Source organism: Sorex fumeus, unplaced genomic scaffold, assembly GCF_029834395.1.
Source record: "Sorex fumeus unplaced genomic scaffold, SorFum_2.1 ptg000118l, whole genome shotgun sequence".
Taxonomy (NCBI): domain Eukaryota; kingdom Metazoa; phylum Chordata; class Mammalia; order Eulipotyphla; family Soricidae; genus Sorex; species Sorex fumeus.
The window spans coordinates 129,920-150,550 of NW_026606175.1; positions in this window are offsets into that span (position 1 = coordinate 129,920).

Genomic DNA, 20,631 nt, shown 5'->3' on the forward strand with positions numbered 1-20,631 from the left:
CCTTCAGAGTCTGGCGGTTTGAGTATTTCTGTTCTCAGGTTTTCAGTGCCGTTGAGTCCGATTTTGGGGTAGTGACGTAATGCTCTCCCACATCCAACGGTACATCCAAAGCCCCTGAGTCCCGCTGTCCAATTACTTCCCTTTTCCATATTCCTGCCCATTTCTTTCCTTCTCTGGTTATCTCTTCCTTATATTCTGTGGGGCTGGAGCGATAGCACAGCGGGTAGGGCATTGACCTTGCATGAGGCCAATCTGGGTTCGATTCCTCCGTCCCTCTCGGAGAGCCCGGCAAGCTACCGAGAGTATCCCGCCCATACAGCAGAGCCTGGCCAGCTCCCCGTGGCGTCTTCGAGATGCCAAACACAGTCACAACGAGTCTCACAATGGAGACGTGACTGGTGCCCGCTCCAGCAAATCCATGAACAACGGGAGGACAGTGCTACAGTGATATATTCTGTGGTCAATGGTGATCTGGGCACCCCTCCATTCCTGCATTACACTTCCTTGTCCAGTTAATCTAGTTATCCCATACGCCCCGAGTCAGTGAGCTCACCCTCTGTCCTTCTTCTGCCCTTATTTCACTCCATATCTTTATGAAGGTGTGGTCGGAAGACGCTAGGGAGCTCCAGAGAATGACGAACCCGTCCAATTTGCTGCAACCTGGTATGAACTGGAAGGTCAAAATTTTAATCTTAGGACCAACTGAAGGCAGCTGGAATAAAGAAGAAGGGATCATTAAATCAGTGGTGGTTGGAGGGATGGCTCGGGATGGGAGATGTGTGCTGAAAGTAGATAAAGGACCCAACGTGATGGCCTCTCAGTGTCTGTATTGCAAACCATGATGCCCCAAAGTAGAGGGAGAGGATGGGGGAGATTGTCTGCCCTGGAGGTAGGCGGAGGGGTGGGATACTGGGGACATTGGTGGTGGAGAACATGCACTGGTGGAGGGATGGGTGTTTGATCGTTGTATGACTGACACTCAAACAAGAAAGCTTGTAACTATCTGACGCTGATTTAATAATAATAATAAAAATAATAATAATAACAACTTTACAAAAGACCGGCTGAATGATAGCACTGCACTGGTACCATTCCAATATACCACACACATAATAGAACAGTTTTCCAGTATTTCAAAATCTCTCCCCACACCGCACCAATTTCCAATAAATTCAGCCTCTCTTTCCTTTTCATGTTAAACGCGATCCAAAGTTTTCAGCGCTGGTCTCAATAGAAACTTCTCTGTGACATAGTATGCTTGGCTTCCAACAAGACTGAACATTATTCTGCTCTACTCAAAACGCTTTTTAATCTGAATAATTTTTGCCCAGAAATCCAGGTCACCAGATGAAATTAAATAGACAGTTCCTTGATGTCTGACTCACAGATGTGGAAAATTAAGTGTTCCTCGGAGGGTTCCACAGGAGATAATTCCTTTATTTTTCCTTTGAATTTATGGGTCACACCTGATGATGCTCAGGGCTTCTCCTGGCTCTGCACTCAGATAGGACTCCTGGAGATGCTTGGGACATCCCTATGGGGTGCCAGGGATCAAACTCAATTGGTGCAAGGCAAATGCACCCCCCCCCCAACACACACACACTTAAATGTCCTATCACTCCTACCCCAGGAATAAATTCCTTAGCTAGGTTTAAAGCTCACTGATTCTTCGGGGATGGTAATCTTATGAACAAAATGATAACTCAGCTCATTGTTTCCAATCTACTCTCTACAGAGCAGTGCTGTTAACTCTCCGAGTGACCTGACCTTTCAACTTTCCACTCCGATTATCACCGCCTCTGACCTCTTCCACAAATGCTCCAAAGAATGATTTTGCATTTCCTTCTGGGAACATAGAGTGAAGTGGTGCCATGATAACTGATTCTCATCCCTCCTGTTTGTTATTGTGTTGAAAAAAATTTTTTTTTGCTTTTTGGGTCATCCAGGGTGATGAACAAGGGTTACTCTTGGCTCACACACTCAGGAATTACTCCTGGCAGTGCTCGGGGAACCCTATGGGATGTTGGGAATCAAACCCGGGTCTGCTGCGTGCAAGGCAAATGCCCTACCCTTTGTGCTATCACTCCAGCCCCTGTTTTTTTTTTTAACCTTATATACAGACCTTCTGTCTTGAAAGGTAGAACTCAAACATGAGACTTAACTACATGATGAGGACTTTGTGCTCTCAGATAACTTTTGTAGAGTTATTTGATTACACTGCAGAGTTATGTTCCTAATAATTTAGTCACTTTGATTAGTTTGTAGGGAGCCTGTGTAATTTTTGCAGAGAGTCAAGCACGATTTAATTTTTTTTTGGTGGCGAGCTTAACTGGCCTTCCTCTTAGATTTTATGTTCAAGAGCATAATCGTTCACTTCTTCTCCACCCACATTTTCTTCTTTTCATTTTTTATTTTCGATTCACACTCAGTAGTATTCAGGGGGCCATGCCATGCCGACTATCGAAACTAGCGTTTTGATATAGAGAATGCACACAAAGAGTTGAGATGCCTTCCCTCCACTCACTGCTTCTTTTGAGCTGATAATTTTCCTCCTTGTAGATGTGTAGGTTCTCACTGGGTTTTGCTGAGCATCCTGAGCCTCTGACCCCATCTCTCTGACAGGAATGGCAATAGATGGTGCACCACAGAAACAAAAGTCGCCTTTGCAGCCTGTAGCATTCTGAGTCTTCTTGGAACTGAAATTTGTACGTGTGGAATTTTAGACTCGCTCCCTTCTCATTCCTCTTCTACGGCGTTGCCCATTCTTTTGATTTTTAGTGTGACAAACTCTCACAGAATCCCAACAGCCAAAAGCTGGAGGTGACCCTGCGGTCAAGGAGTTGAGAAAAGAATAAACCGGAGGCACTGTAGACAACCAGTGGAATATTACGCAGCCATGTAAAAGAAAGCCTTTAATCCTGGACCAGTCGTAAAACATTGCTGGCAGGTGTGAAAATTTTGGGAAGATTTAGGCAGTGACATCCTTGACTAGACATGTCTTGTGCTAAGAACGATCTGGACAGTCCTTCTACTTTATGTCAGCCATTCCCTTGTACACATAATGGCTCTTTCCTGACCTATGCTAATGGGAACATTTAAATGGCAACGCTGAGTGAGTGGGAAATTATCTGAATAGTCAACATGATAAAAATTATGTGTGTGTTGTGTGTGTGCGTGTGAGTGTGTGTGTGTGTGTGTGTGTGTGTGTGTGTGTGGTGGGGAGGAAAGTCCTGGGATGGTTCTAGAGCAAAATCATGCATCCTGCAGGTGAGGCAGTGAGTTGATTGCTAAGGTTGATCTTGTTTCCTTGTTGAACTAAACTTCAACATTGCTTAGTCTGGCATACCTAATGCCTCATCCTAGCATAGAATCCCCCAGTCTGTGTCAGGGAGCTGGTACCTTGGCAAAGGCGTTTGTGTTCCACGTGGCTGACGCTGGTTTGATCCCTAAGCAATGCCAGGAACCAGTCATGAGCACAGACCTGGAATACTCGTGGGTGTGTCCAAACGCAGCTCACAAGAAGAGTGCACCAACATAACCACAAAGATTTGTGGACCCCAGGTCTCGGCGGAATCTACACAACCCTTACAATGCAGGGAACATGAGGTGCTGGGCCAAGCACCACGTGAGCTCTGCATTCAAGCTCATCTGCAAGCTTCACCGTTTCGAAAAGACTAAGGAGGGGGTCCAAAGTGATCCAGGCATCTCCCTTTTTTACTCCAGGATATGTCCTCATTCAGCCTTCCAGGGTTGTGACGGAAATTTATTATGTGTATTTTGGTTTTAGAATTGATGTATTAGAATGTACTTTAGAGAGAGGATTTTTGCCTCTGGGCGGAAAGTCTTAAAAAGCGGCCCACTCTGCCTGCTCTTGGGATGAATTTCTGTGTTCCAAGCCCAGAAAAAGGCTGATTTTAGGAAACTGCCTGTAACCATAGTGATAAGATACCATATTTTGTGTGTGAGTGTGTGTGTGTGCGTGCGCGCGCATGAGCGAGTGCACCCGGGGGGCTTGAGCAGGAAGCAAAGTCATGATGTCAACTTGTCCTCCTGTTGTTCATCAATTTGCTCAAGCGAACACCAGTAGCATCTCCATTCGTCTCTGTCACGTGATAGTGTAGCCCAGTGATGTATTGGTGGCTCTTTCAGGGTCAGAGGAATGAGACCCGTTATTGTCACTGTTTTTTTTTCTTTTTGGGTCACACCCGGCAATGCTCAGGGGTTACTCCTGGCTCATGCATTCAGGAATTACTCCTAGTGGTGCTCGGGGGACCATATGGGATGCTGGGAATCGAACCAGGGTCGGCTATGTTGGCTGCGTGCAAGGCAAACGCCCTACCTGCTGTGCTATTGCTCCAGCCCCTATTGTGACTGTTTTTTGGCATATTGAATATGCCACGGGGAGCTTGCCAGGCTCTCCTGTGAAAGTCATGATGAGTTTGCAGAAATGCTCAATTGAAAACAGTCTCTCTGGGACCCCTGAGTTTTGTCTCTGGCTTTAGGTGCTGGGTTAGCCTAGGCTCACCCATCTGATCAACCGGCATAATAAAGGTCTCCTTGTTCCCCCACCATGGATGGTCTCTGCGTGCTTGCTTAAGTGGACAGCCCCCGTTACAACACTCTATTCCACAGAGAAGTGAGAGCATCCTGGCTTCTTCTTCTGGTTTACTTTGTTCAACATGAGATCTCCCAGCTCTAACCGGGCTGCAGCAAACTGCATGATTTCATCATTCTTTGCAGCTGTGTAGTATTCCATGTACACTGCATCTTCATAATTCGTTCATCTATCAATGGACACACAGGCGGATTCCATGTTTTAACTGTTAAGTACTGAGTGCAGCAACATGAATATCTTTGCAGATCACAGTTCTTTGAAAGCAAACATAAAACACAACACACACACTTGGAGGTCAGCCGCACATACTGGGGCAGGGGGGAGGGCAGCTTAGATAGAGAAGGAAACATCAAGTAAAGAGTGTTGGGAGGATCCTCCCAGGATGGGAGATGCATGCTGAAAATAGACTATAGACCGAACATGATTGCCACTTGATACCTCTGTTGTTGCAAACTACAACACCCAAAAGGAGAGAGAGAACAAAAGGGAATGCTGTGCCACAGAGGCAGGGTGGGATGAGTGGGATGGGGGGTGGGAGGGATGCTGGGACCCGTGGTGGTGGAGAATGGGCACTGGTGGAGGGATGGGTACTCGATCATGGTAGAGCTGAAACCCAAGCACAAAACTCTGTAAGTCTACAACTAACTGTTCCTCATGGTGTTTCACTAATAAAAATTAAAAACAAAACAAAACAAATGAACACAACACGCACACACGCACACACGCACACACACACACACACACACACACACACACACAGAGCAACAGATTCTTCAAGCAAGCTAGAAACTGCCCATGATATACTATTCCATTGGAAAAGATAGTGCATCCGGAATACAGAAATGAAGACAAGGAAGAAACTGCCATGCTATCAAATAAGGAAACCCATCAAAATTGTTCAGGGTATATCAGTTGCTGTCATGCCCCCGTTTCCTTCATCCAGGTCATCTTCCTTTCTGCCGGGAGGCTTTCCTGCCTGACATTTGTTCCGCTCCGAATCGGGGAGAATTCTCAATGTCGCTCGTGATGACTGCTATCTGCCCTGTCTGCTTTCTGGAGTTCAGAAAAGCCATTGCTGTTCTCAGCAGCATTTGAAATGTCCTTTTCCCTCTCCAGCTAGAGGGATCCTTGAGATTTTTGTAGGGCTTAAGGACCTTATCGGGAGTCCGAGAGAGAGGAGAGAGTGTCTGGCTCAAAACAAAGGGAAGGGGAAGGATGTGAGATTGTGGTTCGCACATTGAAATAGCCAAGTTTTGAGCTTTGGGGGCATTGCGTCTGCACTGGCCTGGGGGGGTTCACGATCAATACTAGCCTCACCATGACAGCAATGAAACGAAGACTTGGGATGAATGACACATCCTAAGACACCCTGTCACTGTCCTCCCGTTGTTCATTGATTTGCTCGAGTGGGCCCAGTAACATGTGAGACATGTTATCGGGGAGCTTGCCTGGCTTTGCCGTGCCGGTGAGATACTCTCAGTAGCTTGCCAGGCTCTCCGAGAGGGGCAAAGAAATCAAATTCGTGTCAGTCTTGTTGGCCGCATGCAAGGCAAATGCCTGTGCTATCGCTGTGCTATCACTCCAGCCCATCCCATTTTCCATAATTACCACACCATATTTGTTGGGGTTCAGACAGTAGGCAACAAATCATAGAGGGATATATACATATCACAGCGGGTAGGGCGTTCGCCTTACACGCGGCCAACATGACCGACCCGAGTTCGATTCCTCCGCCCCTCTCGGAGAGCCCAGCAAGCTACCAAGAGTATTCGATATGCCAGACACAGTAACAACAAAGTCTCCAATGGAGACGTTACTGGGCCCGCTCGAGCAAATTGAAGATCAACGGGAGGGCCTTTACCTTTATATATATATATATATATATATATATATACATATATATATATATATATATATATATATATATCTCGGACAGCCCGGCAAGTTACCGAGCTACCGAGAGTATCCCATCCACACAGTAGAGCCTGGCAAGCTCCCCGTGACGTATTCGATATGCCCAAAACAGTAACAATAGCAGGTCTCATTCCCCTGACCCTGAAAGAGCCTCTAATATGGCAGAGTTGGGAAAGACAAGTAAGGAGAAGGCTGCTAAAATCTCAGGGTTGTGACGAATGGAGACATTATTGGTGCCTGCTCGAGTAAATCGATGAACAATGGGATGACAGTGATACAGTGATATCCTAGTCCATCTCCCAACAGCCCCTCTGCTCACCCCAGCACATCCAGAAGTGACCGCTGAGCACAGAGCCAGGAGTGAGCCCTGGTGCATACCCCCACCACCATGCACTTCACTGTCCACTGTCCTCCTATTGTTCATCGATTTGCTTGAGCAGGCCCAGTAACGTCTTCATCGTGAGACGTGTTGTTACTGTGTTTGGCATATCGAGTACATCACGGGGAGCTTGCCAGGCTTTGCCGTGCAGGCGAGATCCTTTCAGTAACTTGCTGTGCTGTCCGAGAGGGGAAGAGGAATCAAAGCAGACTTGGCTGAGCCGGCTGCACACAAGGTAAAAGCCCTACCTGCTCTGCTATCAGTCCAGCCCCACCACCATGAAAAAAGAAAAAGATACTCCGAGGAATATTAACACACTTTCCCCTGAAGACTCCAGAGAGGGTGCTTAAGGAGGAGGAATGAAATCTCCTTGGTACTTTCAAAGCTGTTGGGGAAAAAAAATATCACCGTGAGATACAAGACACAAAATTGTGGGGCTGGAGGGATAGCACAGCGGGGAGGGCGTTTGCCTTGCATGCGGCCAATTCGGGTTTGATTCCCAGCATCCCATAGGGTTCCCCAAGCACCACCAGGCGAAATTCCTGAGTGCATCAACCAGGAGTAACCCCTGTGCATCACCAGGTGTGACCCAGAAAAAGAAAAAAAAAGACAAAATTGTTCGTGATTGAGTTTCAGTCATAGTGTTCCAACACCCGTCCCTCCACCAGGGCACATTTCCCACCACCAGTGTACTCAGTTTCCCTCCTGGTACCTTCTGACGTCCTCAGGATGCCTGTATGGTAGTCACCTTCCCTCTCTCTCTCTTTCTCTCTCTCTCTCTCTCTCTCTCTCTCTCCTCTCTACCCCCTCTCTTTTTCTCTCTCCTGCTCTGTCTCTGTCTCTGTCTCTCCTTTTTGGGGACAGATTACAATACACATTCTGGGAGGTTACCATGCGTATACCTTTCCCTCCTTTCTGCACGCAATTCTTATCCAGAGCGACCATTTCCAACCATCTGTCAGAGTGGTCCCTTCTCTATTCCAATTGCCCTCTCCCCAGTCCTCGTGGCAGGCTTCCAACAGTGGACTAATCCTCCTGGCCCTTGTTTCGACTGTCCCTGGGTATTAGTCTCACAGCATGTGTTTTTTTTTCTATACCACCATAAAGTCTAGTGATTCTCTGTCTATCCCTCATTTTCTGCCTCTTCTCTTGCCCCTACAAATTTAGAAAGACTCTCTCTGGGATTGGACTGGAGCTATAGCATTAGCGGGGAGGGTGTTTGGCTGACACGCAGTTGACCTAGGTTCGATTCCTCTGTCCCTCTTGGAGAGCCCGACAAACTACTGAGAGTATCCCGCCTGTGTGGCAAAGCCGGCAAGATCCCTGTGGCATATTTGATATGCCAAACCCAGGAACAACAAGTCTCACAATGGAGACGTTACTGCTGCCTGCTGGATCAAATCAATGAACAAAGGGAGGACAGTGCTACAGTGCTCTCTGGGGTTAGGGAAAGCAACATCAACTTGTCCTGAGGCTTGTTGATGGAATGAGTGTGATTCTGTCTCTAGAGAGGCTTCCCATTTGCCCTCTATTCATTCTGATGGGGGCAGAGTGGAACAATAAGAACATTTTTCCACTGACTAGGATTCTGACTGGACACAACTGGCCAATGGAGATTGAGCAGTAGAAACAACGAACCATTCAGAGGACGTGTAGTCTCCTTGCTCTGCATAAGTATACAGAGCATACACACCTCTCCTGACATTTTTTCCTGCATTTTCTGTACAAACAGTGTATGTCCATCACATGGTCTTCAGTCGTCCATGCTCACTTTCCTCCCTCATGAATAGGCATGTGTTTCTCAAAGACAAAAAAACCCTACTGGAATATGTAATAGCAATATTGCCACTCTCTCTCTTTGGGGATCATCGAGGGTCTGAGGGTATAAGCATGAAAGATCAAGTATGACATCATTTGTCTGACCGAGACAAGAAGGCATCAATCACATAACGCCGTTTCGACTGTTCCTCCAAACATGCAACAAAAGAAGCATCGGTGGTGTCGGTGTCCTTGTCAACACGAACTTGGCCATGAGCATTTGAATACCTAACAACCCGAATCCGACAATTACACTAGAATAGATGTGGCTCACTGCCGGCAGTTTCTATCTTCGTTGTCTATGCACCAAGATCCAATTATGATGAAGGAGAAATTGCAAAGTTCTACGTGGAGCTGGAGAAGTTATATAAAAAAGACCACGTCTTCTACAAGATCATTGCCGGTGATTTTAATGTCAGGATAGGACCGAGAAGATCCGTCGAGAAACTCCACATTGGGACACATGGCCTAGAATAGAATGAACAGGGTGACAGGCTGCCTGAGTTCATCATGTCGACCAAGACCATCCATGGTAACTCACAGTTCCAGAAGGCCGAATCTAAACGTTGGACATAGGAGTCTACTGGTGGACGGTTCCACAATGAAATTGACCACATCATATTCAATTGATGGTTTTGGCTGACCGATGTCGCTGTTGTTCCAAAATTCCAAATGGGATCGGACCACCATTTCCTTTATGCAAAATTCTACTTCACAGAGTGAGGAGAAAGGGCTGCAAAGTTTAAGAAGAAAACTTCCAGAATGACCACCAACTGAGAGCTCTTTGGCACTATTGCGGCAACATGGGAAGATGCTGTTATTGACAACATTGATGAGGAATATGATTGATTGGTTCAGCACCTCCATGATTGTGTAAGGAACACCAAGAGAGAGAGATAGCCACAAAAAAAGCCTGTCTTCGAAAACTCTTGAGCTTATATGCCAACGTGGTTTGGCGCATGCCTCAGGAAACCGCAAGCGAACTTCCGAGCTCACAAAGCAGTGCAGAGATGCGATCAAGGAAGACCTCAAAAAGAAAAGAGCAGAAGTGCTGGTAGATGCAGCAGAAGCTGGGAAAACCATTCGCAATGCCCGCCTGTCCTTCGCCAACTACAAAACCAAGATGACTGCCCTCCAACGTCCTGATGGATCTATCACATCCTCCAGAATGGCAATGGAGAAGATTATCCATGACTTCTACTCGGATCTCTTCGATAGCCATGACCACCTGCTCACATACCAAATTCCGCAGGATGGATATGTCATTACCAACAGTCTCCCTTCTGAAATCTAACACGCCGTTTTGTTCATAAAGAAGAGAACATCATCTAGCCTAGACAAGGTCAGACTCAAACACCTGAAGAATCTGCTGTCGGTACTCATCAATACACTGGTTTGGCTCTTCACACGCTACCTGTATGAATGCAAGGTTCCATCCAAATGGAAAACCAGCAGGACTGTACTACTGTACGAGAAGGGAGACATCCACGACATTGGCAACTATCGCCTGATCATCCTGCTGTCTGTCATCCACAAGCTGTTCACTCAAGACATCCTGAATGGGATTGGCAGAACACGAGATGAAGGACAACCATGCAAGCAAGCCGGGTTTCGCAAAGGATTCAACACGATTGACCATATCCACACGATAACCAAGCTCATTGAAGTTTCTCAGGAGTTCAAGATGCTGCTCTGTCTAACGTTCATTGATTTAACGAAGGCCTTTGATTCTGTTGAGATGGAAGCAGTTATTGAATCCCTAACCAAACAGGGTGTTCAAAGTCAATACATCAGGATACTCTGTGAGCTGTATTACGGATTCACTACGAGGATCTCACCATTCTACAAGGAAGTGATCATGTCAAGAGAGGGGTTCAGCAAGGTGATAACATTTCACCAAAACTCTTCAGTGCCACCCTCAAGAACGTCATGTGACGACTGGAATGGGAAGGAATGTGAGTGAAGATAGACGGTCGGCAACTAGACCACCTCCACTTTGCTGATGACATTGTTCCAATAACACATCAGCCAAGTGGCACAAATGCTGGCCAGTTTCGACCATGAGTGTGGAAAGGTCGGACGACAGCTAAATCTCACAAAGACAATGTTTATGAGAAACAGTCTCGTTCCTGACGTTCCATTCGCTCTCAACGGAACAAATATCTCTGAAAGCAACAGCTATGTGTACCTAGGTTGAAAAGTGAACATGACAAATGACCTGGCACCTGAGTTGTGCAGAAGGAAGAGAGCAGCTTGGAACGCCTACAAGAAATAGCTAACAGGTCATAGAACCTCTGGCTCTGGGCACATCTCTTCGATTCCACTGTTCTTCCTGCATCAACATATGTCTCAGTGACCTGGGCTCTACAAAAGCAAGGTGAGAACACTATTCGGGTCTCCCAAAGAGGAATCACAAGAGCTATGCATGGAGTATAGTGAGAGCTCAGGTCACAGTCACGGTCATGGTCCTCCCGTTGTTCATCGATTTGCTCGAGCAGGCCCAGTAACATCTCCATCATGAGACTTGTTGTTACTGTGTTTGGCATATCGAGTACATCACGGGTAGCTTGCCAGGCTCTGCCATGCGGACAAGAACGATAGCACAGCGAAAAGGCATTTGCCTTTCATGCAGCCAACATAGCCTACTCGAGAGCTCAAGTGAGAGAAAGAATGCGGAGTTTCGATCTCTATTGACGTCAAGAATCAGTGACGTTGTCTCATTTTCCAAGGCTTCGAAAATCAGATGGGCTGCACACATAATGAGATTTGGAGGTAACTGCTGGACTAGAGCTGTTACTGACTAGATTCCACGGAACGTCAAAAGATCGCATGGCTGCCCACCTACGAGATGATCAGACTTTTTCATCAAGATCCTGAACGATCGGTTTGAGGCTCTTTGTGTTCCTAGAACTAGCAGACGCCATTGGGCTACAGGGACGAATGAAGACGTTACTGGCGCCTGCTCGAGCTAATCGATGAGTAACGGGATGTCAAGTGATCAAGTGATCTCTTTGGGGCATGAACCCAGACTCCCCAACTTCTTTTTAATTTCGCTTCTTTTGGGTCACACCTGGTAATGCTCAGGGGTCACTCCTGGCTCTGCACTCAGGATTGACTCCTGGTGGTGCTCGGGGAACCCTATGGGATGCTGAGAATTGAACCTGAGTTGTCCCTGGTCAAGGTAAATAAATGCCCTTCCTGTTATACTATCACTCTGGCTCTCCCCTGTTCTTTCTCTTGAAAGCTAATCTCCTGTCCTGGCTGGTGGACATTCTCCCCAGATGAACAGTGTGTCATTCCAGCCAAGTCCTTGAAATTCCTCCACAGCTGAGGAGTGTCCTTTCCTTTCCCTTCTACTTTCAATAAAAACTTTCCATTTGAAAAGCAAAGAAAAAATTTAAATTTTGAAAGAGTGTCATTATACCCAATCTTATGTATGGAACTCTGCCCTGCATTGGTTAAATTCCTCTTCCTAAATGCCACATCTAGAGCGATAGCACAGCGGTAGGGCGTTCGCCTTACACGTGGCCAACATGGCCGACCCGAGTTCGATTCCTCCGCCCCTCTCGGAGAGCCCGGCAAGCTACCGAGAGTATTCGATATGCCAGACACAGTAACAACAAAGTCTCCAATGGAGACGTTACTGGGCCCGCTCGAGCAGATCGACGATCAACGGGAGGGCCTTTACCCCCTGGGCTGGAGCGATAGCACAGCGGGTAGGGCGTTCGCCTTACACGCGGCCAACATGGCCGACCCGAGTTCGATTCCTCAGCCCCTCTCGGAGAGCCCGGCAAGCTACCGAGAGTATTCGATATGCCAGACACAGTAACAACAAAGTCTCCAATGGAGACGTTACTGGGCCCGCTCGAGCAAATCGACGATCAACGGGAGGGCCTTTACCTTTTACCTCGAGCAAATGCCACGTCACATCCATCAGAGTCAGGTGACAAGTTTTTGTTTTATTTTGGTTTTTTTTTTGAGCGTCTGTTCCATAATGTATACAATTAAGAAGGGCTTTTTTTTCTCTAATTCTAGTGCGAATTGTGTTCTTGGCAGAGTGAAATTATTATTAATATTATTTTTTTAGTCAGCCACAAAAAGACCATTTTTTTTGGTGTATGTAGCATTAGAGTTATAAATATTTATGGATTTCATTTTGGTAGACTCTTCATGCCTATCAGAGATCAACATGTGGATTTTTTGCTTGCTCAGAGGCCACGTGTGGCAGTGCTCAGGGGTTCCTCCTGGCTCTGTTCTTGAGAATCACTCCTGGTGGGGCTCAGGAAGCTATTTGGGATGTAGCAGATTGGACCCAAGTCTGGTAAATGCAAAGTAGTACCTGATGAAGTATCACTAGGGCCCCACTGAATTTTTGTTACTGCATGTCTGCATATTTGGATTTTAAGTTTCTTCATGTCGATGTGCAGACATTTCTGGAACGTCTTTTTTCATGGAACTAAGCCCAGGTTTTAAAAATTCTTGGGCTTTTGGTCTGTGATAATAAGCAAATCAATCTTTTCTTCTCTTTCTTTTTTTTTTTTTTAAACAGTTACTAAGAACCAGTCAAACTTGTCTTGATAGTTTTCTGAAACAAGTTCCAGAATGTGTGTCAAGTCAGGACATGTTTGTTTTCTTCTTATTATTCTAACATTTAGATGTCTTCATGTTTTATTATCTTTGCACATGAACGATTTAGATCTCCAGCTCGTGCTAGGAACTCCTGCCGGATTCCAGGCATAGAGAAAGATGGCCACATCCCCGGGTATTTGTTTATGTCATCTGAGACAATCTGGTATTGTCCAAGGTCAATGCTGCACTGTCCTTGTGTTTAAAGGTTGGCGAATATTGATGCCTTTCACACGTTCACTGACGTGTGAGCAAGAGAGAAACAATCGTAATGATGTCTAAGTGATCACTCTTCCTCAGGCAACGTGAAAAGGCTTTGTTTTAAAGGCGGTCATGGAGAATTGACCAAAAAAATGCATAGGGAAAGAAGGATGTGCTTATTGTATTGACTTATTACTCTGTGTCTTACACATGCACAGATAGTCGATGTGTTTGAGATGGGGCTGGAGAGAAAGGCTCCTGAGGTTATCTGGGGTGGTAAGGCATTGGTCTTTTATTTTTTTAATTTTTATTAGTGACACACCATGAGGTAAAGTTGTAGACTTACAAATTTTTGTGCTTGGGTTTCAGTTATACAATGATCGCGTACCCATCCCTCCACCAGTGCCCATTCTCCACCACCACGGGTCCCAGCATCCCTCCCACCCCCCCATCCCCCAATCCCACCCTGCCTCTGTGGCAGGGCATTCCCTTTTGTTCTCTCTCTCCTTTTGGGTTCCATGGTTTGCAAAAGAGGCATTGAGTGGCAATCATGTTCGGTCTATAATCCTCTTTCAGCATGCTTCTCCCATCCTGGGAGGATCCTCCCAACACCCTTTACTTGGTGCTCCCTTCTCTATCTGAGCTGCCTTTTCCCCTGACATTGGTCTTGCATGCAACTAATCCTGGGTGGTGTACTAACATCCCACAGAGTTCAAAAGAAGTAATTCCTTGAGCATAGAACCAGAAGGAAGCCCAGAGTATGACCAGGTGTGACCCAAAAACTGGAAAGAAAGAAAGAAAGAAAGAAAGAAAGAAAGAAAGAAAGAAAGAAAGAGAGTGGATGAGGGTGGACCAAGTGTCCCTGGGATCATGCACTGGGCCTCGTCAGCACAACTTGGGACATCCCCCCTTTTCTCAAACATGAGCCCCTGTCATTCTGGACATTGTCATAGAACTATAGCTTCCATCCCAATCAGTGGGGACCTTGGTTAAGAGGCGTGTGTCTGCATTACTTCTTTTTAATTTTTTTGCTTTTGGGGTCACACTTGGCGATGCTCAGGGGCTCCTCCTGGCTTTGCACTCAGGAATTACTCCTGGTGGTGCTGGGGGGGGGGGGGGCGTATGGGATGCTGGGAATTGAACCCGGGTCGGTCTCATGCAAGGCAAATGGCCTCCCCACTGTGCTATCGCTCCAGCCCCTGCATTGCTTCTTAGCCAACACCATGATGTTTCAAAAAGTTAATGCGGTCATGTTCATGTGGCCATGAATACTTAGTGGAAAGAAGGGAAAATCGTCCATCTGGGGTTGCTTTGCTTCTCTTACTAAACCGGGCTGAGATCGCCCCAGAGAAACCACACCAAGACAAGTTGCAATGCAGTAAGCAAAGGGTCTTTGTTGGCTAGCTTGAGCTTGACCCCTCGTCCAGCTCACTGACATAGTGGCAGCCCTTTCAGAATGAGTGGCCCCGAGTCTTAAAAGCGAAGAGCTTTTATCCCACAGCATTATATAACAGGGACTTCCCACTGACCACCCTTTTGGCTGCAGTCTGAGGGGCTTTCCACTACTTGGACTTAGCTGATTGGCTATAAGTTGGAGTTACATAAGGGTTATATGGCAGGGAATTTCCCTACCTGCACCTGACTGTCAACTCTAGTTGATCTCATCACGGCTATTTCCCTTCGGGGTAATCATGACTCAATTCCAGGTTTCTGTGCTCAATCCCGGGAATTCTGGAACCGAAACCCAGGCCTAGCTTCATCTGGTTTCTTTATGAACCTGGCACAGCACTGCCATTGTTTCTCTGTCTCTCATTCTTCACCCAAGAAATGAGCCATTGGCTCTGGTCAAGGAGGTAGAGAGGGCTGGAGTGATAGCACAATGGGTAGGGTGTTTGCCTTGCACGTGGCCAACCCAGGTTCAATTCCTGGCATCCCATAGAGTCCCCTGAGCACCGCCAGGAGTGATTCCTGAGGGCAGAGTGCAGGGTGTGACCCAAAAATTAAAAATAAAATAAAAAAGGGTGGTCAGAGAAATGAACGTTTCAGAAAGAAGTATACAGGTGAATACACCTGGCGTCTTCTCCAACACATTTGTGAGTAACTCTTCCTTTCTATGACCAGTGGAATCTTTCAGGTGAGGTCTCCCTCTCTTTGATCTGAAATACTTTGTGTTTTTCTACCAATTTTCCTGTGATAGTTTACCTTTACCTGGTTTTGCCAGGCAAGTTCATAAGAGTGAGAAAGAAGGATGTGCTGGCTGTTGTAACAGGAACCTGGAGGGTGTTGAAATTGCATTCTTGGCTTTCTATCACCACTGGCCTGAGAGCACCAGAGAAGGTGCTGATTTTCATGCCTTCTTCCCTTTCACTGCTTTGAAGAATCCTTCCAGCAAGATAATCTGCAAAACAGCTTCGTAAACCCACACTCGTCACCACTTCAGTGGTTTCCTGTCTGAAGAGATGCATACAATCGAACTCTTAAAACTGCCCAGTGAGGGGCTGGAGCAACAGCACAGTGGATAGGGTGTTTGTCTTGCACATAGCCAACCCGGGTTCGATTCCCAGCATTCCATATGGTCCCCTGAGCACTGCCAGGAGTAATTCCTGAGTGCAGAGCCAGGAGTAACCCCTGTGCATCTCTGGGTGTGACCCAAAAAGCAAAAACAAAACAAAATAAAAAAAAACTGTCCAGTGAAACCCAAGATTCTGCACATCCATCGGCTTGTAAAACGTTTACAAATTTCTCTTGGACTATGAATGATTGATGCTGGGACCACATTCTCTTGGTTATTTACTCCAAGAGATTGATGAGTCGGTCCTCCAAGTCAGGACTCCAAGACAGACTTCACCATTGCAAATTCAAATCCTCAGGAGTTCTTCAAATGATGACGACATTATGATGGCCCAGAAGAAAAAGGGTATTGCACAATTTGATGATCATGCAAGGCAGATCAATACTTTTGTTATTTTTTCTCAAAAAAAAATGGAAGAATGGGGCTGGAGTGATAGTCCAATGGGGAGAGCATTTGCCTTGCATGTGGCCAACCTGGGATGGATCCCTGGCATCCCATATGGTCCACTGAGCACTGCCAGGAGTAATTCCTGAGTGCAGAGCCAGGAGTAACCCCTGTGCATCTCTGGGTGTGACCCAAAAAGCAAAAACAAAACAAAATAAAAAAAAAACTGTCCAGTGAAACCCAAGATTCTGCACATCCATCGGCTTGTAAAACGTTTACAAACTTCTTTTGGACTATGAATGATTGATGCTGGGACCACATTCTCTTGGTTCTTCACTCCAAGAGATTGACGAGTCGGTCCTCCAAGTCAGGACTCCAAGACTGACTTCACCATTGCAAATTCAAATCCTCAGGAGTTCTTCAAATGATGACGACATTATGATGGCCCAGAAGAAAAAGGGTATTGCACAATTTGATGATCATGCAAGGCAGATCAATACTTTTGTTATTTTTTCTCAAAAAAAAAATGGAAGAATGGGGCTGGAGTGATAGTCCAATGGGGAGAGCATTTGCCTTGCATGTGGCCAACCCGGGATGGATCCCTGGCATCCCATATGGTCCCCTGAGCACTGCAAGGAGTAATTCCTGAGTGCAGAGCCAGGAGTGTGCCCTGAGAATTACCAGGTGTGACCCAAAAAGCAAAAAAAAAAAAGAAAAGAAGAATGGATGAAAGGAAGGAAGGAAGGAAGGAAGGAAGGAAAGAAGGAGGGAGGGAGGGAAAGAAGAAAGGAAGGAGGGAGAGAAGGAGGAAAGAAATTTTGGAGAACAGCATAGTTCCCTACAACAGCATGCCATGAATGACTACTTGTACATTAAACCTGAATTAGTGGTTTAGATTGTGGCCACCTATGCATCTTTACGACGAACATGTGTCTTAGAAATACACTCATGTGTTTCAGAAAGCAGCTGATTGGTTAACAAACTGGTATCCAGGAGCAGAGCAAAGCAATAGGATGTTCAGTTGGTTGGCTGGTGTAGGCAGAGGCATTTGTGAATGTAAAACAGTTACACAGCCTTGGAAAGACATATTGATTTTGGTTCCAAAGAAAAACCGGTGCCATCACTGGCCCAAGGTTAATATGAAAACACTTTACAACCATGCATGGGATTTGAAGAGTGTGCTCTGTTGGAGATGATCTTATCTCAGAATAAGAACCGAGTGCTGAAAGTAGGTTAAAAAAAGGGTGAAAAAAAACCACAATAATTTCTCAGTATCTGTATTGCAAATCATAGTGCCCAAAAGGAGAGAGGGAGAGAAAGAGAGAAAGAGAGACACACACAGAGAGAGACAGAGACAGAGAGACAGAGAGAGACAGAGAGAAAGAGAGCGAAGGAAAATACCTGCCATAGAGGCAGATTCAGGGCGGTGGGAAGGTAGCGTGAGGGAAACTGGGCACATTGGTGGTGGGAAATGTGCCCTGGTGGAGGGGTGGGTGTTGGGACACTGTAGGACTGAAACCCAACCATGAACAGCTTTGTAACTGCATCTCACGGTGATTCAATAAAAAATAAATAAATTATTTTAAAAAAATTAAAGTATGCTCTGTAGCCATAAGCTCCCATTCATTAAGAACTGTTGACTTCCTCTCAACCTATTTTCAATCAAAGCGGAAGATAGAAACTGTTTGTCTATGATGTGTCCGTATGAAAACTCCCTCTTCTCATAATCAATTTTAATACACAAGGTACAATCGGAGTGGGGGAGAGATCAATATAGGGAATATTGTTACCGAGAGCCTAAATAAGACAGGACAGAATGAATCTCTTATAAATTAAGGGGGAGTTTGTCAAGACATTATCTTCATGACTCTCACTGGTATATGTGGAAATGTGTTTCAGATTCTTCTCATGTCCAAGAAAAATTGTTACCCTTGGTTGTGAAGTTCGTGGCATATGCTACTTAAAATGTTTGTATGCGTTCCACTCTCGTACAATTTTCATCTATTTCTGTCAGTGTTTCTATCACGAGTAGATTTATTCAGAAACAGGACATATTGACTTTGTCAATTATTAAATAGATAATATCTGGGTCTTTTATTTCTTGAATTATGGACCCTAGCATGTGATTTATAAGAAAATGAAAAGAACCAGCGGGAGTCCAATAGGTTTAGGAAAAATCAGAGTATCAGACACTTAAAAATAATCCCGGAGCTGGAACAATAGCACAGTGGGTAGGGTGTTTGTCTTGCACGTGGCCGACCCAGGTTCGATTCCCAGAATCCCATAGGGTCCCCCGAGCACCGCCAGCAGTAATTCCAGAGTGCAGAGCCAGGAGTAACCCCTGAGCATTGCTGGGTGTGACCCAAAAAGCAAAAAAAAAAAAAACCCTTCGTTTCCCATTATAAAACTTTTGTATTTGGTCTCCATTCAACTCACATTACTTAATAAAATCAGGCTGACTCTTGTTGGCATATCAAATATCGGATAGCTTGCAAGGCTCTGTGTATTCCATATGCCAAAACCAGTAATTACAATGGATCTCATTCCCCTGACCCTGAAGGAGTCACAATATGGCAGCATTGAGAAGGATGAGGAAGGAGAGGCTGATAAAATCTCAAGGCCAAACTAGGCTGCCAAAATGAAGGAAGACAAAAATGATTGTCTGTACTTTCAATGCACGTATGCTATCATCGGATACATCCATCGAGGACCTGATGGTACAAGCGCAGAAGATCAAGTATAACATCATTGGTCTGACCGAGACAAGAAGGCATCAATCACATCACGCCGTTTTCTACACTGGAGAAGAATTGTCCCTCAGAACATGTGATAAAAGAGACATCGGAGGCCTCGGTGTCCTTGTCAACATGAACTTGGCCATGAGCATTGATTCATTCGAATGCCTAACAACCTGAATCAGATGCTTACACTTGAATAGATGTGGCTTATTGCTGGCAGTTTCTATCTTCGTCGTCTATGCTCCAACATCCAATTATGATGAAGGAGAAATTGAAAAGTTCTACATGGAGCTGGAGAAGTTCTATAAAGAAGACCACACCTTCTACAAGATCATTGTCAGTGATTTCAATGCCAAGATAAGACTGAGAAGATCAGCCAAAGAACTGCATATTGGGACCCATGGCCTAGAATGGAATGAACAGGGTGACAGACTGAGTTCATCATGTCGACCAAGACCATCCATGGTAACTCACAGTTCCAGAAGGCCGAATATAAACGTTGGACATGGGAGTCTCCCAGCGGACGGTTACACAATGAAATAGACCACATCATATTCAATCAAAGGTTTTGCCTGACCGATGTCACTATTGTCCCAAAATTCCAAACGGGATCAGACCACCGACTCCTTCGTGCGGAATTCTACTCCACAGAGTGGGGAGAAATGGCTGCAAAGTTTAAGAAGAGAACTCCCAGAACGACCACCAACTGGGAGCTCTTTGGCACTATTGCTGCAATATGGGAAGATACCGTTGTTGACAACATTGAAGAGGAATACGATCGACTGGTTCAGCACCTCCATGATTGTGCGAGGAACGCCAGGAGAGAGATAGCCACAAAAAAAGCCTGTCTTCGAAAACTCTTGAGCTTATTTGCCAATGTGGTTTGGCGCATGCCTCAGGCAACCGCAAGCTCGCAAAGCAGTGCAAATATGCGATAAAGGAAGACCTCAAAGAAAAAAGAGCAGAAGTGCTGGCAGATGTGGCACAAGCTGGGCAAAGCATTTGCAATGCCCACCTGTCCTTCGCCAACTACAAGACCAAGATGACTGCCCTCCGACGTCCTGATGGATCTATCACATCTTCCAGAAGGGCAATGGAGAAGATTATCCATGACTTCTACTCAGATCTCTTCAATAACCCTGTCCACCTGCCCACATACTAAATTCCGCAGGATGTATATGTCGTTCCCAATGTTTTCCCTTCCGAAATCCCACATGCCATTTCATTGGTAAAGAAATGAACAGCACCTGACCCAGACAAGGTCAGACCCGAACACCTGAAGAACCTGCCGTCAGTACTCATCAATATGCTGGCTCGGCTCTTCACACGCAACCTGTCTGAATGCAAGGTTCTGTCCCAAAGGAAAACCAGCAGGACTGTACTA